At 42.7% G+C, this 17,118-nt stretch overlaps 16 non-coding genes across 16 annotated transcripts; all 16 read right to left on the reverse strand.

Annotated features, from left to right (window-relative positions):
- Window positions 1-298: 298 nt before the first annotated feature.
- Window positions 299-381, reverse strand: TRNAL-UAG (transfer RNA leucine (anticodon UAG)). Its single transcript has one exon. It is a non-coding gene; the product is annotated as a tRNA-Leu (tRNA).
- Window positions 382-1,407: 1,026 nt separating this feature from the next.
- Window positions 1,408-1,490, reverse strand: TRNAL-AAG (transfer RNA leucine (anticodon AAG)). The gene has a single exon. It is a non-coding gene; the product is annotated as a tRNA-Leu (tRNA).
- A 904-nt stretch (window positions 1,491-2,394) lies between these two features.
- On the reverse strand, window positions 2,395-2,477 carry TRNAL-UAG (transfer RNA leucine (anticodon UAG)). Its single transcript has one exon. It is a non-coding gene; the product is annotated as a tRNA-Leu (tRNA).
- Window positions 2,478-3,503: 1,026 nt separating this feature from the next.
- Window positions 3,504-3,586, reverse strand: TRNAL-AAG (transfer RNA leucine (anticodon AAG)). Its single transcript has one exon. It is a non-coding gene; the product is annotated as a tRNA-Leu (tRNA).
- A 2,999-nt stretch (window positions 3,587-6,585) lies between these two features.
- Window positions 6,586-6,668, reverse strand: TRNAL-UAG (transfer RNA leucine (anticodon UAG)). The gene has a single exon. It is a non-coding gene; the product is annotated as a tRNA-Leu (tRNA).
- Window positions 6,669-7,694: 1,026 nt separating this feature from the next.
- TRNAL-AAG (transfer RNA leucine (anticodon AAG)) lies at window positions 7,695-7,777 on the reverse strand. Its single transcript has one exon. It is a non-coding gene; the product is annotated as a tRNA-Leu (tRNA).
- Window positions 7,778-7,966: 189 nt separating this feature from the next.
- Window positions 7,967-8,049, reverse strand: TRNAL-CAG (transfer RNA leucine (anticodon CAG)). The gene has a single exon. It is a non-coding gene; the product is annotated as a tRNA-Leu (tRNA).
- Window positions 8,050-8,681: 632 nt separating this feature from the next.
- TRNAL-UAG (transfer RNA leucine (anticodon UAG)) lies at window positions 8,682-8,764 on the reverse strand. The gene has a single exon. It is a non-coding gene; the product is annotated as a tRNA-Leu (tRNA).
- A 1,570-nt stretch (window positions 8,765-10,334) lies between these two features.
- TRNAL-CAG (transfer RNA leucine (anticodon CAG)) lies at window positions 10,335-10,417 on the reverse strand. Its single transcript has one exon. It is a non-coding gene; the product is annotated as a tRNA-Leu (tRNA).
- A 632-nt stretch (window positions 10,418-11,049) lies between these two features.
- On the reverse strand, window positions 11,050-11,132 carry TRNAL-UAG (transfer RNA leucine (anticodon UAG)). Its single transcript has one exon. It is a non-coding gene; the product is annotated as a tRNA-Leu (tRNA).
- A 1,298-nt stretch (window positions 11,133-12,430) lies between these two features.
- Window positions 12,431-12,513, reverse strand: TRNAL-CAG (transfer RNA leucine (anticodon CAG)). Its single transcript has one exon. It is a non-coding gene; the product is annotated as a tRNA-Leu (tRNA).
- Window positions 12,514-13,145: 632 nt separating this feature from the next.
- On the reverse strand, window positions 13,146-13,228 carry TRNAL-UAG (transfer RNA leucine (anticodon UAG)). The gene has a single exon. It is a non-coding gene; the product is annotated as a tRNA-Leu (tRNA).
- Window positions 13,229-14,254: 1,026 nt separating this feature from the next.
- TRNAL-AAG (transfer RNA leucine (anticodon AAG)) lies at window positions 14,255-14,337 on the reverse strand. The gene has a single exon. It is a non-coding gene; the product is annotated as a tRNA-Leu (tRNA).
- A 189-nt stretch (window positions 14,338-14,526) lies between these two features.
- On the reverse strand, window positions 14,527-14,609 carry TRNAL-CAG (transfer RNA leucine (anticodon CAG)). The gene has a single exon. It is a non-coding gene; the product is annotated as a tRNA-Leu (tRNA).
- Window positions 14,610-15,241: 632 nt separating this feature from the next.
- On the reverse strand, window positions 15,242-15,324 carry TRNAL-UAG (transfer RNA leucine (anticodon UAG)). The gene has a single exon. It is a non-coding gene; the product is annotated as a tRNA-Leu (tRNA).
- Window positions 15,325-16,350: 1,026 nt separating this feature from the next.
- On the reverse strand, window positions 16,351-16,433 carry TRNAL-AAG (transfer RNA leucine (anticodon AAG)). The gene has a single exon. It is a non-coding gene; the product is annotated as a tRNA-Leu (tRNA).
- Between the last annotated feature and the right edge of the window lie 685 nt (window positions 16,434-17,118).

Genomic DNA, 17,118 nt, shown 5'->3' on the forward strand with positions numbered 1-17,118 from the left:
GCTGTAAGTGTGCTGGAGTCCAGCTGTCTACCAGGTGCTTGGCATTCTTCCAAATTTGTATGGCCTGTCTGGCCAGGGAATACAAGAGAATGACTCTTCTAGATGAGCTCTTACATGGGTCATAAGCTCATTTGGTAAGGATTGCACTTTATCAGCAAGACGTTGTACAACAGAAATATATGAGAAACCCAAGCTCTCTTGACTAGACGAGGACAGAATAACGTCCCAGGTGAAGACGAACAGAAGCAACTTCCATCAGATGTTATCCTGATGAAGAAGATTATATCTCCAAAAGTCATTTCAGAAGTGGGATTCGAACCCATGCCTCCAGAGGAGACTGCGGCCTAAACACAGCGCCTTAGACCACTCGGCCATCCTGACAGTGAAGAGTCCTAAGAAATGTATAAAAGTCACTCAGAAATTTCTGCGTCCATGCAAGCTTGAAATAATTTCAACCTTCAAACACAAGGTGCAACTTTTTGCACAGGACAATAAACACAGAAGATCACATATGAAAGCATTTCATTTCACAGGTGTACTGTTTTTATGCTTTTAGAATAACTTATACCTCTCACCAGCTTTTTAGGGTTCTGTATCCTACTCACAAAATTACCTTGCCTGCGACCTTTCTCTCTATACACAAACAACTACTGCTCAGGAAGTAGGAAGGCAGAAGGTGGGGCAGTTTATGCAAATTTATGCTGTCAATGTGCCTTGCACATTCATGCAGAATTTCTAGATCCTTGCTGGAAACAAGAGAGCAGGCCTTGTTTCAGATCAACTGTCCCTAGCAAGGAACGTCTGAGCACATCCATTCTTTTGCTCTCTAGCCCCTGGCTTGGGACTCACCCTCACTGGCTGAGGAGTGAAGTTCTGCATACCAACGTTGCATAGAAGGTATGTTTGTGATTGGTTTGAGATGGGTGGGAGGTCAAGAGCAGGGAAAAGCAAGTCACTTTCACTTCTAGTCTCCTCTTCTATGCCTACCTGCCGTTCACTCACTCTGTCTTTGTTTCATTCTCTCCTTCCTCAACAGCCCATCTCACTCACTCGCTCTATCATTTGTGCTCTTTCCCCTTGCTCTTCATTTCATAGTGGAAACATCTCTTGAATGGATCATTAGAAAATGAGGTTACATAAAATTAAAAATCTACTTATTGGAAACCAAAAATATCACAAGACTGAATGTAAGCCATTTCTTCAATAAAAGGGATTTTTTAGGCACCCCCCAAAAAACACATAAAACACCACTAGTGCTAGAAGAATAATATAAGAGCTTGAAGACAGAATTGGGCAAATTCATTTGCAGTTGAAACTGAAGTTTGGTACTTATTCAGATATTTTATGCACTGCCAATTTTTAGCTGAGATTCTGAAGGAACGCAGAGACAAAATGGACTTAAAGTTTTGTCAGAAGTGGGATTCGAACCCACGCCTCCAGGAGAGACTGCGGCCTTAACACAGCGCCTTAGACCACTCGGCCATCCTGACCACATGTTGTTTGTTCATCTACATAGCGAGAAAGATAGTGTGAACAAAAAAAACACACATCTTAGGCCATAAGTGGCTATAGAAAGAAAAAAACTCACTGCACTTTTCCAAAAAGACAACCATATAAGCCCATGTGAGGGAAATGATCTGATTTTCTCCCTCAAGAAAAAAGAAGATTAAACACAGGTTTGTCAGAAGTGGGATTTGAACCCACGCCTCCAGAAGAGACTGCGACCTGAATGCAGCGCCTTAGACCACTCGGCCATCTTGACTTGCATTTCCAGCACCTTCCACAAGCCAGACAGCCATGCAAGTTTGGTACCAAAAAGGCATGCCCTCAATTTATTTATCCCATTATAAGCATTTCCAACAGATCTTTGAACAATCCATACAGAGAAGTACCTATGAAGAACTCTTTAGACCTTTAAAGCGTACAAAGAGAAAGTGCTATTCACCAGCCACTTGAACGGCCCAAAGCTGCTTTGAAATTGAGTCAACAGCCACATCTTGGCTGACTAAAGCAAATTCAACAAGGGAGCTCAATGTCACAACATAGGGTGGAATACGCAAATCTAAGCAGCCCCTGATCACAGCCCTGAGGACATTGCTGTAAGTGTGCTGGAGTACAGCTGTCTACCAGGTGCTTGGCATTCTTCCAAATTTGCATGGCCTGTCTGGCAAGGGAATACAAGAGCATGACTCTTCTAGATGAGCTCTTACATGGGTCCTAAGCTCATTTGGTAAGGATTGCACTTTATCAGCAAGACTTTGTACAACAGAAATATATGAGAAACCCAAGCTCTCTTGACTAGACGAGGACGGAATAACGTCCCAGGTGAAGACGAACAGATGCAACTTCCATCAGATGTTATCCTGATGAAGAAGATTATATCTCCAAAAGTCATTTCAGAAGTGGGATTCGAACCCACGCCTCCAGAGGAGACTGCAGCCTAAACACAGCGCCTTAGACCACTCGGCCATCCTGACAGTGAAGAGTCCTAAGAAATGTATAAAAGTCACTCATAAATTTCTGCGTCCATGCAAGCTTGAAATAATTTCAACCTTCAAACACAAGGTGCAACTTTTTGCACAGGACAATATACACAGAAGATCACATATAAAAGCATTTCATTTCACAGGTGTACTGTTTTTATGCTTTTAGAATAACTTATAACTCTCACCAGCTATTTAGGGTTCTGTATCCTACTCACAAAATTATCTTGCCTGCGACCTCTCTCTTTATACACAAACAACTACTGCTCAGGAAGTAGGAAGGCAGAAGGTGGGGCAGTTTATGCAAATTTATGCTGTCAATGTGCCTTGCAGATTCATGCAGAATTTCTAGATCCTTGCTGGAAACAAGAGAGCAGGCCTTGTTTCAGATCAACTGTCCCTAGCAAGGAACGTCTGAGCACATCCATTCTTTTGCTCTCTAGCCCCTGGCTTGGGACTCACCCTCACTGGCTGAGGAGTGAAGTTCTGCATACCAACGTTGCATAGAAGGTATGTTTGTGATTGGTTTGAGATGGGTGTGAGGTCAAGAGCAGGGAAAAGCAAGTCACCTTCACTTCTAGTCTCCTCTTCTATGCCTACCTGCCGTTCTCTCACTCTGTCTTTGTTTCATTCTCTCCTTCCTCAACACCCCATCTCACTCACTGGCTCTATCATTTGTGCTCTTTCCCCTTGCTCTTCATTTCATAGTGGAAACATCTCTTGAATGGATCATTAGAAAATGAGGTTACATAAAATTAAAAATCTACTTATTGGAAACCAAAAATATCACAAAACTGAATGTAAGCCATTTCTTCAATAAAAGGGATTTTTTAGGCACCCCCCAAAAAACACATAAAACACCACTAGTGCTAGAAGAATATTATACGAGCTTGAGGACAGAATTGGGCAAATTCATTTGCAGTTGAAACTGAAGTTTGGTACTTATTCAGATATTATATGCACTGCCAATTTTTAGCTGAGATTCTGAAGGAACGCAGAGACAAAATGGACTTAAAGTTTTGTCAGAAGTGGGATTCGAACCCACGCCTCCAGGAGAGACTGCGGCCTTAACGCAGCGCCTTAGACCACTCGGCCATCATGACCACATGCTGCTTGTTCATCTACATAGTGAGAAAGATATTGTGAACAAAAAAAACACACATCTTAGGCCATGAGTGGCTATAGCAAGAAAAAAACTCACTGCAGTTTTCCAAAAAGACAACCATATAAGCCCATGTGAGGGAAATGATCTGATTTTCTCCCTCAAGAAAAAAGAAGATTAAACACAGGTTTGTCAGAAGTGGGATTTGAACCCACGCCTCCAGAAGAGACTGTGACCTGACTGCAGCGCCTTAGACCACTCGGCCATACTGACTTGCGTTTGCAGCACCTTCCACAAGCCAGACAGCCATGCAAGTGGGGTACCGAAAAGGCATGCCCTCAATTTATTTATCCCATTATAAGCATTTCCAACAGATCTTTGAACAATCCATACAGAGCAGTACCTATGAAGAACTCTTTAGACCTTTAATGAGTACAAAGAGAAAGTGCTATTCACCAGCCACTTGAACGGCCCAAAGCTGCTTTGAAATTGAGTCAATAGCCACATCTTGGCTGACTAAAGCAAATTCAACAAGGGATCTCAATGTCACAACATAGGGTGGAATTCGCAAATCTAAGCAGCCCCTGATCACTGCCCTGAGGAAATTGCTGTAAGTGTGCTGGAGTCCAGCTGTCTACCAGGTGCTTGGCATTCTTCCAAATTTGTATGGCCTGTCTGGCCAGGGAATACAAGAGAATGACTCTTCTAGATGAGCTCTTACATGGGTCATAAGCTCATTTGGTAAGGATTGCACTTTATCAGCAAGACTTTGTACAAGAGAAATATATGAGAAACCCAAGCTCTCTTGACTAGACGAGGACAGAATAACGTCCCAGGTGAAGACGAACAGAAGCAACTTCCATCAGATGTTATCCTGGTGAAGAAGATTATATCTCCAAAAGTCATTTCAGAAGTGGGATTCGAACCCATGCCTCCAGAGGAGATTGCGGCCTAAACACAGCGCCTTAGACCACTCGGCCATCCTGACAGTGAAGAGTCCTAAGAAATGTATAAAAGTCACTCAGAAATTTCTGCGTCCATGCAAGCTTGAAATAATTTCAACCTTCAAACACAAGGTGCAACTTTTTGCACAGGACAATAAACACAGAAGATCACATATGAAAGCATTTCATTTCACAGGTGTACTGTTTTTATGCTTTTAGAATAACTTATACCTCTCACCAGCTTTTTAGGGTTCTGTATCCTACTCACAAAATTACCTTGCCTGCGACCTTTCTCTCTATACACAAACAACTACTGCTCAGGAAGTAGGAAGGCAGAAGGTGGGGCAGTTTATGCAAATTTATGCTGTCAATGTGCCTTGCACATTCATGCAGAATTTCTAGATCCTTGCTGGAAACAAGAGAGCAGGCCTTGTTTCAGATCAACTGTCCCTAGCAAGGAACGTCTGAGCACATCCATTCTTTTGCTCTCTAGCCCCTGGCTTGGGACTCACCCTCACTGGCTGAGGAGTGAAGTTCTGCATACCAACGTTGCATAGAAGGTATGTTTGTGATTGGTTTGAGATGGGTGGGAGGTCAAGAGCAGGGAAAAGCAAGTCACTTTCACTTCTAGTCTCCTCTTCTATGCCTACCTGCCGTTCACTCACTCTGTCTTTGTTTCATTCTCTCCTTCCTCAACAGCCCATCTCACTCACTCGCTCTATCATTTGTGCTCTTTCCCCTTGCTCTTCATTTCATAGTGGAAACATCTCTTGAATGGATCATTAGAAAATGAGGTTACATAAAATTAAAAATCTACTTATTGGAAACCAAAAATATCACAAGACTGAATGTAAGCCATTTCTTCAATAAAAGGGATTTTTAGGCACCCCCCAAAAAACACATAAAACACCACTAGTGCTAGAAGAATATTATACGAGCTTGAAGACAGAATTGGGCAAATTCATTTGCAGTTGAAACTGAAGTTTGGTACTTATTCAGATATTATATGCACTGCCAATTTTTAGCTGAGATTCTGAAGGAACGCAGAGACAAAATGGACTTAAAGTTTTGTCAGAAATGGGATTCGAACCCTCGCCTCCAGGAGAGACTGCGGCCTTAACGCAGCGCCTTAGACCACTCGGCCATCCTGACCACATGTTGGTTGTTCTTCTACATAGTGAGGAAGATAGTGTGAACAACAAAAACACACATCTTAGGCCATGAGTGGCTATAGCAAGAAAAAAACTCACTGCACTTTTCCAAAAAGACAACCATATAAGCCCATGTGAGGGAAATGATCTGATTTTCTGACTCAAGAAAAAAGAAGATTAAACACAGGTTTGTCAGAAGTGGGATTTGAACCCACGCCTCCAGAAGAGACTGCTACCTGAACGCAGCGTCTTAGACCACTCGGCCATCCTGACTTGCATTTGCAGCACCTTCCACAAGCCAGACAGCCATGCAAGTGGGGTACCGAAAAGGCATGCCCTCAATTTATTTATCCCATTATAAGCATTTCCAACAGATCTTTGAACAATCCATACAGAGCAGTACCTATGAAGAACTCTTTAGACCTTTAATGAGTACAAAGAGAAAGTGCTATTCACCAGCCACTTGAACGGCCCAAAGCTGCTTTGAAATTGAGTCAATAGCCACATCTTGGCTGACTAAAGCAAATTCAACAAGGGATCTCAATGTCACAACATAGGGTGGAATTCGCAAATCTAAGCAGCCCCTGATCACTGCCCTGAGGAAATTGCTGTAAGTGTGCTGGAGTCCAGCTGTCTACCAGGTGCTTGGCATTCTTCCAAATTTGTATGGCCTGTCTGGCCAGGGAATACAAGAGAATGACTCTTCTAGATGAGCTCTTACATGGGTCATAAGCTCATTTGGTAAGGATTGCACTTTATCAGCAAGACTTTGTACAACAGAAATATATGAGAAACCCAAGCTCTCTTGACTAGACGAGGACAGAATAACGTCCCAGGTGAAGACGAACAGAAGCAACTTCCATCAGATGTTATCCTGATGAAGAAGATTATATCTCCAAAAGTCATTTCAGAAGTGGGATTCGAACCCACGCCTCCAGAGGAGACTGTGGCCTAAACACAGCGCCTTAGACCACTCGGCCATCCTGACAGTGAAGAGTCCTAAGAAATGTATAAAAGTCACTCAGAAATTTCTGCGTCCATGCAAGCTTGAAATAATTTCAACCTTCAAACACAAGGTGCAACTTTTTGCACAGGACAATAAACACAGAAGATCACATATGAAAGCATTTCATTTCACAGGTATACTGTTTTTATGCTTTTAGAATAACTTATACCTCTCACCAGCTATTTAGGGTTCTGTATCCTACTCACAAAATTACCTTGCCTGCGACCTTTCTCTCTATACACAAACAACTACTGCTCAGGAAGTAGGAAGGCAGAAGGTGGGGCAGTTTATGCAAATTTATGCTGTCAATGTGCCTTGCACATTCATGCAGAATTTCTAGATCCTTGCTGGAAACAAGAGAGCAGGCCTTGTTTCAGATCAACTGTCCCTAGCAAGGAACGTCCGAGCACATCCATTCTTTTGCTCTCTAGCCCCTGGCTTGGGACTCACCCTCACTGGCTGAGGAGTGAAGTTCTGCATACCAACGTTGCATAGAAGGTATGTTTGTGATTGGTTTGAGATGGGTGGGAGGTCAAGAGCAGGGAAAAGCAAGTCACCTTCACTTCTAGTCTCCTCTTCTATGCCTACCTGCCGTTCACTCACTCTGTCTTTGTTTCATTCTCTCCTTCCTCAACACCCCATCTCACTCACTGGCTCTATCATTTGTGCTCTTTCCCCTTGCTCTTCATTTCATAGTGGAAACATCTCTTGAATGGATCATTAGAAAATGAGGTTACATAAAATTAAAAATCTACTTATTGGAAACCAAAAATATCACAAGACTGAATGTAAGCCATTTCTTCAATAAAAGGGATTTTTTAGGCACCCCCCAAAAAACACATAAAACACCACTAGTGCTAGAAGAATATTATACGAGCTTGAAGACAGAATTGGGCAAATTCATTTGCAGTTGAAACTGAAGTTTGGTACTTATTCAGATATTATATGCACTGCCAATTTTTGGCTGAGATTCTGAAGGAACGCAGAGACAAAATGGACTTAAAGTTTTGTCAGAAGTGGGATTCGAACCCACGCCTCCAGGAGAGACTGCGGCCTTAACGCAGCGCCTTAGACCACTCGGCCATCATGACCACATGTTGCTTGTTCATCAACATAGTGAGAAAGATAGTATGAACAAAAAAAACACACATCTTAGGCCATGAGTGGCTATAGCAAGAAAAAAACTCACTGCACTTTTCCAAAAAGACAACCATATAAGCCCATGTGAGGGAAATGATCTGATTTTCTCCCTCAAAAAAAAAGAAGATTAAACACAGGTTTGTCAGAAGTGGGATTTGAACCCACGCCTCCAGAAGAGACTGCGACCTGAACGCAGCGCCTTAGACCACTCGGCCATCCTGACTTGCATTTGCAGTACCTTCCACAAGCCAGACAGCCATGCAAGTGGGGTACCGAAAAGGCATGCCCTCAATTTATTTATCCCATTATAAGCATTTCCAACAGATCTTTGAACAATCCATACAGAGCAGTACCTATGAAGAACTCTTTAGACCTTTAATGAGTACAAAGAGAAAGTGCTATTCACCAGCCACTTGAACGGCCCAAAGCTGCTTTGAAATTGAGTCAATAGCCACATCTTGGCTGACTAAAGCAAATTCAACAAGGGATCTCAATGTCACAACATAGGGTGGAATTCGCAAATCTAAGCAGCCCCTGATCACTGCCCTGAGGAAATTGCTGTAAGTGTGCTGGAGTCCAGCTGTCTACCTTGTGCTTGGCATTCTTCCAAATTTGTATGGCCTGTCTGGCCAGGGAATACAAGAGAATGACTCTTCTAGATGAGCTCTTACATGGGTCATAAGCTCATTTGGTAAGGATTGCACTTTATCAGCAAGACTTTGTACAACAGAAATATATGAGAAACCCAAGCTCTCTTGACTAGACGAGGACAGAATAACGTCCCAGGTGAAGACGAACAGAAGCAACTTCCATCAGATGTTATCCTGATGAAGAAGATTATATCTCCAAAAGTCATTTCAGAAGTGGGATTCGAACCCACGCCTCCAGAGAAGACTGCGGCCTAAACACAGCGCCTTAGACCACTCGGCCATCCTGACAGTGAAGAGTCCTAAGAAATGTATAAAAGTCACTCAGAAATTTCTGCGTCCATGCAAGCTTGAAATAATTTCAACCTTCAAACACAAGGTGCAACTTTTTGCACAGGACAATAAACACAGAAGATCACATATGAAAGCATTTCATTTCACAGGTGTACTGTTTTTATGCTTTTAGAATAACTTATACCTCTCACCAGCTATTTAGGGTTCTGTATCCTACTCACAAAATTACCTTGCCTGCGACCTTTCTCTCTATACACAAACAACTACTGCTCAGGAAGTAGGAAGGCAGAAGGTGGGGCAGTTTATGCAAATTTATGCTGTCAATGTGCCTTGCACATTCATGCAGAATTTCTAGATCCTTGCTGGAAACAAGAGAGCAGGCCTTGTTTCAGATCAACTGTCCCTAGCAAGGAACGTCTGAGCACATCCATTCTTTTGCTCTCTAGCCCCTGGCTTGGGACTCACCCTCACTGGCTGAGGAGTGAAGTTCTGCATACCAACGTTGCATAGAAGGTATGTTTGTGATTGGTTTGAGATGGGTGGGAGGTCAAGAGCAGGGAAAAGCAAGTCACTTTCACTTCTAGTCTCCTCTTCTATGCCTACCTGCCGTTCACTCACTCTGTCTTTGTTTCATTTTCTCCTTCCTCAACACCCCATCTCACTCACTCGCTCTATCATTTTTGCTCTTTCCCCTTGCTCTTCATTTCATAGTGGAAACATCTCTTGAATGGATCATTAGAAAATGTGGTTACATAAAATTAAAAATCTACTTATTGGAAACCAAAAATATCACAAGACTGAATGTAAGCCATTTCTTCAATAAAAGGGATTTTTTAGGCACCCCCCAAAAAACACATAAAACACCACTAGTGCTAGAAGAATATTATAAGAGCTTGAAGACAGAATTGGGCAAATTAATTTGCAGTTGAAACTGAAGTTTGGTACTTATTCAGATATTTTATGCACTGCCAATTTTTAGCTGAGATTCTGAAGGAACGCAGAGACAAAATGGACTTAAAGTTTTGTCAGAAGTGGGATTCGAACCCATGCCTCCAGGAGAGACTGCGGCCTTAATGCAGCGGCTTAGACCACTCGGCCATCCTGACCACATGTTGCTTGTCCATCTACATAGTGAGAAAGATAGTGTGAACAAAAAAAACACACATCTTAGGCCATAAGTGGCTATAGCAAGAAAAAAACTCACTGCACTTTTCCAAAAAGACAACCATATAAGCCCATGTGAGGGAAATGATCTGATTTTCTCCCTCAAGAAAAAAGAAGATTAAACACAGGTTTGTCAGAAGTGGGATTTAAACCCACGCCTCCAGGAGAGACTGTGGCCTTAACGCAGCGCCTTAGACAACTCGGCCATCCTGACCACATGTTACTTGTCCATCTACATAGTGAGAAAGATAGTGTGAACAAAAAAAACACACATCTTAGGCCATAAGTGGCTATAGCAAGAAAAAAACTCACTGCACTTTTCCAAAAAGACAACCATATAAGCCCATGTGAGGGAAATGATCTGATTTTCTCCCTCAAGAAAAAAGAAGATTAAACACAGGTTTGTCAGAAGTGGGATTTGAACCCACGCCTCCAGAAGAGACTGCGACCTGAATGCAGCGCCTTAGACCACTCGGCCATCCTGACTTGCATTTGCAGCACCTTCCACAAGCCACACAGCCATGCAAGTTTGGTACCGAAAAGGCATGCCCTCAATTTATTTATCCCATTATAAGCATTTCCAACAGATCTTTGAACAATCCATACAGAGCAGTACCTATGAAGAACTCTTTAGACCTTTAAAGCGTACAAAGAGAAAGTGCTATTCACCAGCCACTTGAACGGCCCAAAGCTGCTTTGAAATTGAGTCAACAGCCACATCTTGGCTGACTAAAGCAAATTCAACAAGGGAGCTCAATGTCACAACATAGGGTGGAATACGCAAATCTAAGCAGCCCCTGATCACAGCCCTGAGGACATTGCTGTAAGTGTGCTGGAGTACAGCTGTCTACCAGGTGCTTGGCATTCTTCCAAATTTGCATGGCCTGTCTGGCAAGGGAATACAAGAGCATGACTCTTCTAGATGAGCTCTTACATGGGTCCTAAGCTCATTTGGTAAGGATTGCACTTTATCAGCAAGACTTTGTACAACAGAAATATATGAGAAACCCAAGCTCTCTTGACTAGACGAGGACGGAATAACGTCCCAGGTGAAGACGAACAGATGCAACTTCCATCAGATGTTATCCTGATGAAGAAGATTATATCTCCAAAAGTCATTTCAGAAGTGGGATTCGAACCCACGCCTCCAGAGGAGACTGCAGCCTAAACACAGCGCCTTAGACCACTCGGCCATCCTGACAGTGAAGAGTCCTAAGAAATGTATAAAAGTCACTCAGAAATTTCTGCGTCCATGCAAGCTTGAAATAATTTCAACCTTCAAACACAAGGTGCAACTTTTTGCACAGGACAATATACACAGAAGATCACATATGAAAGCATTTCATTTCACAGGTGTACTGTTTTTATGCTTTTAGAATAACTTATAACTCTCACCAGCTATTTAGGGTTCTGTATCCTACTCACAAAATTATCTTGCCTGCGACCTCTCTCTTTATACACAAACAACTACTGCTCAGGAAGTAGGAAGGCAGAAGGTGGGGCAGTTTATGCAAATTTATGCTGTCAATGTGCCTTGCAGATTCATGCAGAATTTCTAGATCCTTGCTGGAAACAAGAGAGCAGGCCTTGTTTCAGATCAACTGTCCCTAGCAAGGAACGTCTGAGCACATCCATTCTTTTGCTCTCTAGCCCCTGGCTTGGGACTCACCCTCACTGGCTGAGGAGTGAAGTTCTGCATACCAACGTTGCATAGAAGGTATGTTTGTGATTGGTTTGAGATGGGTGTGAGGTCAAGAGCAGGGAAAAGCAAGTCACCTTCACTTCTAGTCTCCTCTTCTATGCCTACCTGCCGTTCTCTCACTCTGTCTTTGTTTCATTCTCTCCTTCCTCAACACCCCATCTCACTCACTGGCTCTATCATTTGTGCTCTTTCCCCTTGCTCTTCATTTCATAGTGGAAACATCTCTTGAATGGATCATTAGAAAATGAGGTTACATAAAATTAAAAATCTACTTATTGGAAACCAAAAATATCACAAAACTGAATGTAAGCCATTTCTTCAATAAAAGGGATTTTTTAGGCACCCCACAAAAAACACATAAAACACCACTAGTGCTAGAAGAATATTATACGAGCTTGAGTACAGAATTGGGCAAATTCATTTGCAGTTGAAACTGAAGTTTGGTACTTATTCAGATATTATATGCACTGCCAATTTTTAGCTGAGATTCTGAAGGAACGCAGAGACAAAATGGACTTAAAGTTTTGTCAGAAGTGGGATTTGAACCCACGCCTCCAGGGGAGACTGTGGCCTTAACGCAGCACCTTAGACCACTCGGCCATCATGACCACATGTTGCTTGTTCATCTACATAGTGAGAAAGATAGTGTGAACAAAAAAAACACACATCTTAGGCCATGAGTGGCTATAGCAAGAAAAAAACTCACTGCAGTTTTCCAAAAAGACAACCATATAAGCCCATGTGAGGGAAATGATCTGATTTTCTCCCTCAAGAAAAAAGAAGATTAAACACAGGTTTGTCAGAAGTGGGATTTGAACCCACGCCTCCAGAAGAGACTGCGACCTGACCGCAGCGCCTTAGACCACTCGGCCATCCTGACTTGCGTTTGCAGCACCTTCCACAAGCCAGACAGCCATGCAAGTGGGGTACCGAAAAGGCATGCCCTCAATTTATTTATCCCATTATAAGCATTTCCAACAGATCTTTGAACAATCCATACAGAGCAGTACCTATGAAGAACTCTTTAGACCTTTAATGAGTACAAAGAGAAAGTGCTATTCACCAGCCACTTGAACGGCCCAAAGCTGCTTTGAAATTGAGTCAATAGCCACATCTTGGCTGACTAAAGCAAATTCAACAAGGGATCTCAATGTCACAACATAGGGTGGAATTCGCAAATCTAAGCAGCCCCTGATCACTGCCCTGAGGAAATTGCTGTAAGTGTGCTGGAGTCCAGCTGTCTACCAGGTGCTTGGCATTCTTCCAAATTTGTATGGCCTGTCTGGCCAGGGAATACAAGAGAATGACTCTTCTAGATGAGCTCTTACATGGGTCATAAGCTCATTTGGTAAGGATTGCACTTTATCAGCAAGACTTTGTACAACAGAAATATATGAGAAACCCAAGCTCTCTTGACTAGACGAGGACGGAATAACGTCCCAGGTGAAGACGAACAGATGCAACTTCCATCAGATGTTATCCTGATGAAGAAGATTATATCTCCAAAAGTCATTTCAGAAGTGGGATTCGAACCCACGCCTCCAGAGGAGACTGCAGCCTAAACACAGCGCCTTAGACCACTCGGCCATCCTGACAGTGAAGAGTCCTAAGAAATGTATAAAAGTCACTCAGAAATTTCTGCGTCCATGCAAGCTTGAAATAATTTCAACCTTCAAACACAAGGTGCAACTTTTTGCACAGGACAATATACACAGAAGATCACATATGAAAGCATTTCATTTCACAGGTGTACTGTTTTTATGCTTTTAGAATAACTTATAACTCTCACCAGCTATTTAGGGTTCTGTATCCTACTCACAAAATTATCTTGCCTGCGACCTCTCTCTTTATACACAAACAACTACTGCTCAGGAAGTAGGAAGGCAGAAGGTGGGGCAGTTTATGCAAATTTATGCTGTCAATGTGCCTTGCAGATTCATGCAGAATTTCTAGATCCTTGCTGGAAACAAGAGAGCAGGCCTTGTTTCAGATCAACTGTCCCTAGCAAGGAACGTCTGAGCACATCCATTCTTTTGCTCTCTAGCCCCAGGCTTGGGACTCACCCTCACTGGCTGAGGAGTGAAGTTCTGCATACCAACGTTGCATAGAAGGTATGTTTGTGATTGGTTTGAGATGGGTGTGAGGTCAAGAGCAGGGAAAAGCAAGTCACCTTCACTTCTAGTCTCCTCTTCTATGCCTACCTGCCGTTCTCTCACTCTGTCTTTGTTTCATTCTCTCCTTCCTCAACACCCCATCTCACTCACTGGCTCTATCATTTGTGCTCTTTCCCCTTGCTCTTCATTTCATAGTGGAAACATCTCTTGAATGGATCATTAGAAAATGAGGTTACATAAAATTAAAAATCTACTTATTGGAAACCAAAAATATCACAAAACTGAATGTAAGCCATTTCTTCAATAAAAGGGATTTTTTAGGCACCCCCCAAAAAACACATAAAACACCACTAGTGCTAGAAGAATATTATACGAGCTTGAGTACAGAATTGGGCAAATTCATTTGCAGTTGAAACTGAAGTTTGGTACTTATTCAGATATTATATGCACTGCCAATTTTTAGCTGAGATTCTGAAGGAACGCAGAGACAAAATGGACTTAAAGTTTTGTCAGAAGTGGGATTTGAACCCACGCCTCCAGGGGAGACTGTGGCCTTAACGCAGCGCCTTAGACCACTCGGCCATCATGACCACATGTTGCTTGTTCATCTACATAGTGAGAAAGATAGTGTGAACAAAAAAAACACACATCTTAGGCCATGAGTGGCTATAGCAAGAAAAAAACTCACTGCAGTTTTCCAAAAAGACAACCATATAAGCCCATGTGAGGGAAATGATCTGATTTTCTCCCTCAAGAAAAAAGAAGATTAAACACAGGTTTGTCAGAAGTGGGATTTGAACCCACGCCTCCAGAAGAGACTGCGACCTGACCGCAGCGCCTTAGACCACTCGGCCATCCTGACTTGCGTTTGCAGCACCTTCCACAAGCCAGACAGCCATGCAAGTGGGGTACCGAAAAGGCATGCCCTCAATTTATTTATCCCATTATAAGCATTTCCAACAGATCTTTGAACAATCCATACAGAGCAGTACCTATGAAGAACTCTTTAGACCTTTAATGAGTACAAAGAGAAAGTGCTATTCACCAGCCACTTGAACGGCCCAAAGCTGCTTTGAAATTGAGTCAATAGCCACATCTTGGCTGACTAAAGCAAATTCAACAAGGGATCTCAATGTCACAACATAGGGTGGAATTCGCAAATCTAAGCAGCCCCTGATCACTGCCCTGAGGAAATTGCTGTAAGTGTGCTGGAGTCCAGCTGTCTACCAGGTGCTTGGCATTCTTCCAAATTTGTATGGCCTGTCTGGCCAGGGAATACAAGAGAATGACTCTTCTAGATGAGCTCTTACATGGGTCATAAGCTCATTTGGTAAGGATTGCACTTTATCAGCAAGACGTTGTACAACAGAAATATATGAGAAACCCAAGCTCTCTTGACTAGACGAGGACAGAATAACGTCCCAGGTGAAGACGAACAGAAGCAACTTCCATCAGATGTTATCCTGATGAAGAAGATTATATCTCCAAAAGTCATTTCAGAAGTGGGATTCGAACCCATGCCTCCAGAGGAGACTGCGGCCTAAACACAGCGCCTTAGACCACTCGGCCATCCTGACAGTGAAGAGTCCTAAGAAATGTATAAAAGTCACTCAGAAATTTCTGCGTCCATGCAAGCTTGAAATAATTTCAACCTTCAAACACAAGGTGCAACTTTTTGCACAGGACAATAAACACAGAAGATCACATATGAAAGCATTTCATTTCACAGGTGTACTGTTTTTATGCTTTTAGAATAACTTATACCTCTCACCAGCTTTTTAGGGTTCTGTATCCTACTCACAAAATTACCTTGCCTGCGACCTTTCTCTCTATACACAAACAACTACTGCTCAGGAAGTAGGAAGGCAGAAGGTGGGGCAGTTTATGCAAATTTATGCTGTCAATGTGCCTTGCACATTCATGCAGAATTTCTAGATCCTTGCTGGAAACAAGAGAGCAGGCCTTGTTTCAGATCAACTGTCCCTAGCAAGGAACGTCTGAGCACATCCATTCTTTTGCTCTCTAGCCCCTGGCTTGGGACTCACCCTCACTGGCTGAGGAGTGAAGTTCTGCATACCAACGTTGCATAGAAGGTATGTTTGTGATTGGTTTGAGATGGGTGGGAGGTCAAGAGCAGGGAAAAGCAAGTCACTTTCACTTCTAGTCTCCTCTTCTATGCCTACCTGCCGTTCACTCACTCTGTCTTTGTTTCATTCTCTCCTTCCTCAACAGCCCATCTCACTCACTCGCTCTATCATTTGTGCTCTTTCCCCTTGCTCTTCATTTCATAGTGGAAACATCTCTTGAATGGATCATTAGAAAATGAGGTTACATAAAATTAAAAATCTACTTATTGGAAACCAAAAATATCACAAGACTGAATGTAAGCCATTTCTTCAATAAAAGGGATTTTTTAGGCACCCCCCAAAAAACACATAAAACACCACTAGTGCTAGAAGAATAATATAAGAGCTTGAAGACAGAATTGGGCAAATTCATTTGCAGTTGAAACTGAAGTTTGGTACTTATTCAGATATTTTATGCACTGCCAATTTTTAGCTGAGATTCTGAAGGAACGCAGAGACAAAATGGACTTAAAGTTTTGTCAGAAGTGGGATTCGAACCCACGCCTCCAGGAGAGACTGCGGCCTTAACACAGCGCCTTAGACCACTCGGCCATCCTGACCACATGTTGTTTGTTCATCTACATAGCGAGAAAGATAGTGTGAACAAAAAAAACACACATCTTAGGCCATAAGTGGCTATAGAAAGAAAAAAACTCACTGCACTTTTCCAAAAAGACAACCATATAAGCCCATGTGAGGGAAATGATCTGATTTTCTCCCTCAAGAAAAAAGAAGATTAAACACAGGTTTGTCAGAAGTGGGATTTGAACCCACGCCTCCAGAAGAGACTGCGACCTGAATGCAGCGCCTTAGACCACTCGGCCATCTTGACTTGCATTTCCAGCACCTTCCACAAGCCAGACAGCCATGCAAGTTTGGTACCAAAAAGGCATGCCCTCAATTTATTTATCCCATTATAAGCATTTCCAACAGATCTTTGAACAATCCATACAGAGCAGTACCTATGAAGAACTCTTTAGACCTTTAAAGCGTACAAAGAGAAAGTGCTATTCACCAGCCACTTGAACGGCCCAAAGCTGCTTTGAAATTGAGTCAACAGCCACATCTTGGCTGACTAAAGCAAATTCAACAAGGGAGCTCAATGTCACAACATAGGGTGGAATACGCAAATCTAAGCAGCCGCTGATCACAGCCCTGAGGACATTGCTGTAAGTGTGCTGGAGTACAGCTGTCTACCAGGTGCTTGGCATTCTTCCAAATTTGCATGGCCTGTCTGGCCAGGGA

Source organism: Lissotriton helveticus, chromosome 8 (genome assembly GCF_964261635.1).
Source record: "Lissotriton helveticus chromosome 8, aLisHel1.1, whole genome shotgun sequence".
NCBI lineage: Eukaryota > Metazoa > Chordata > Amphibia > Caudata > Salamandridae > Lissotriton > Lissotriton helveticus.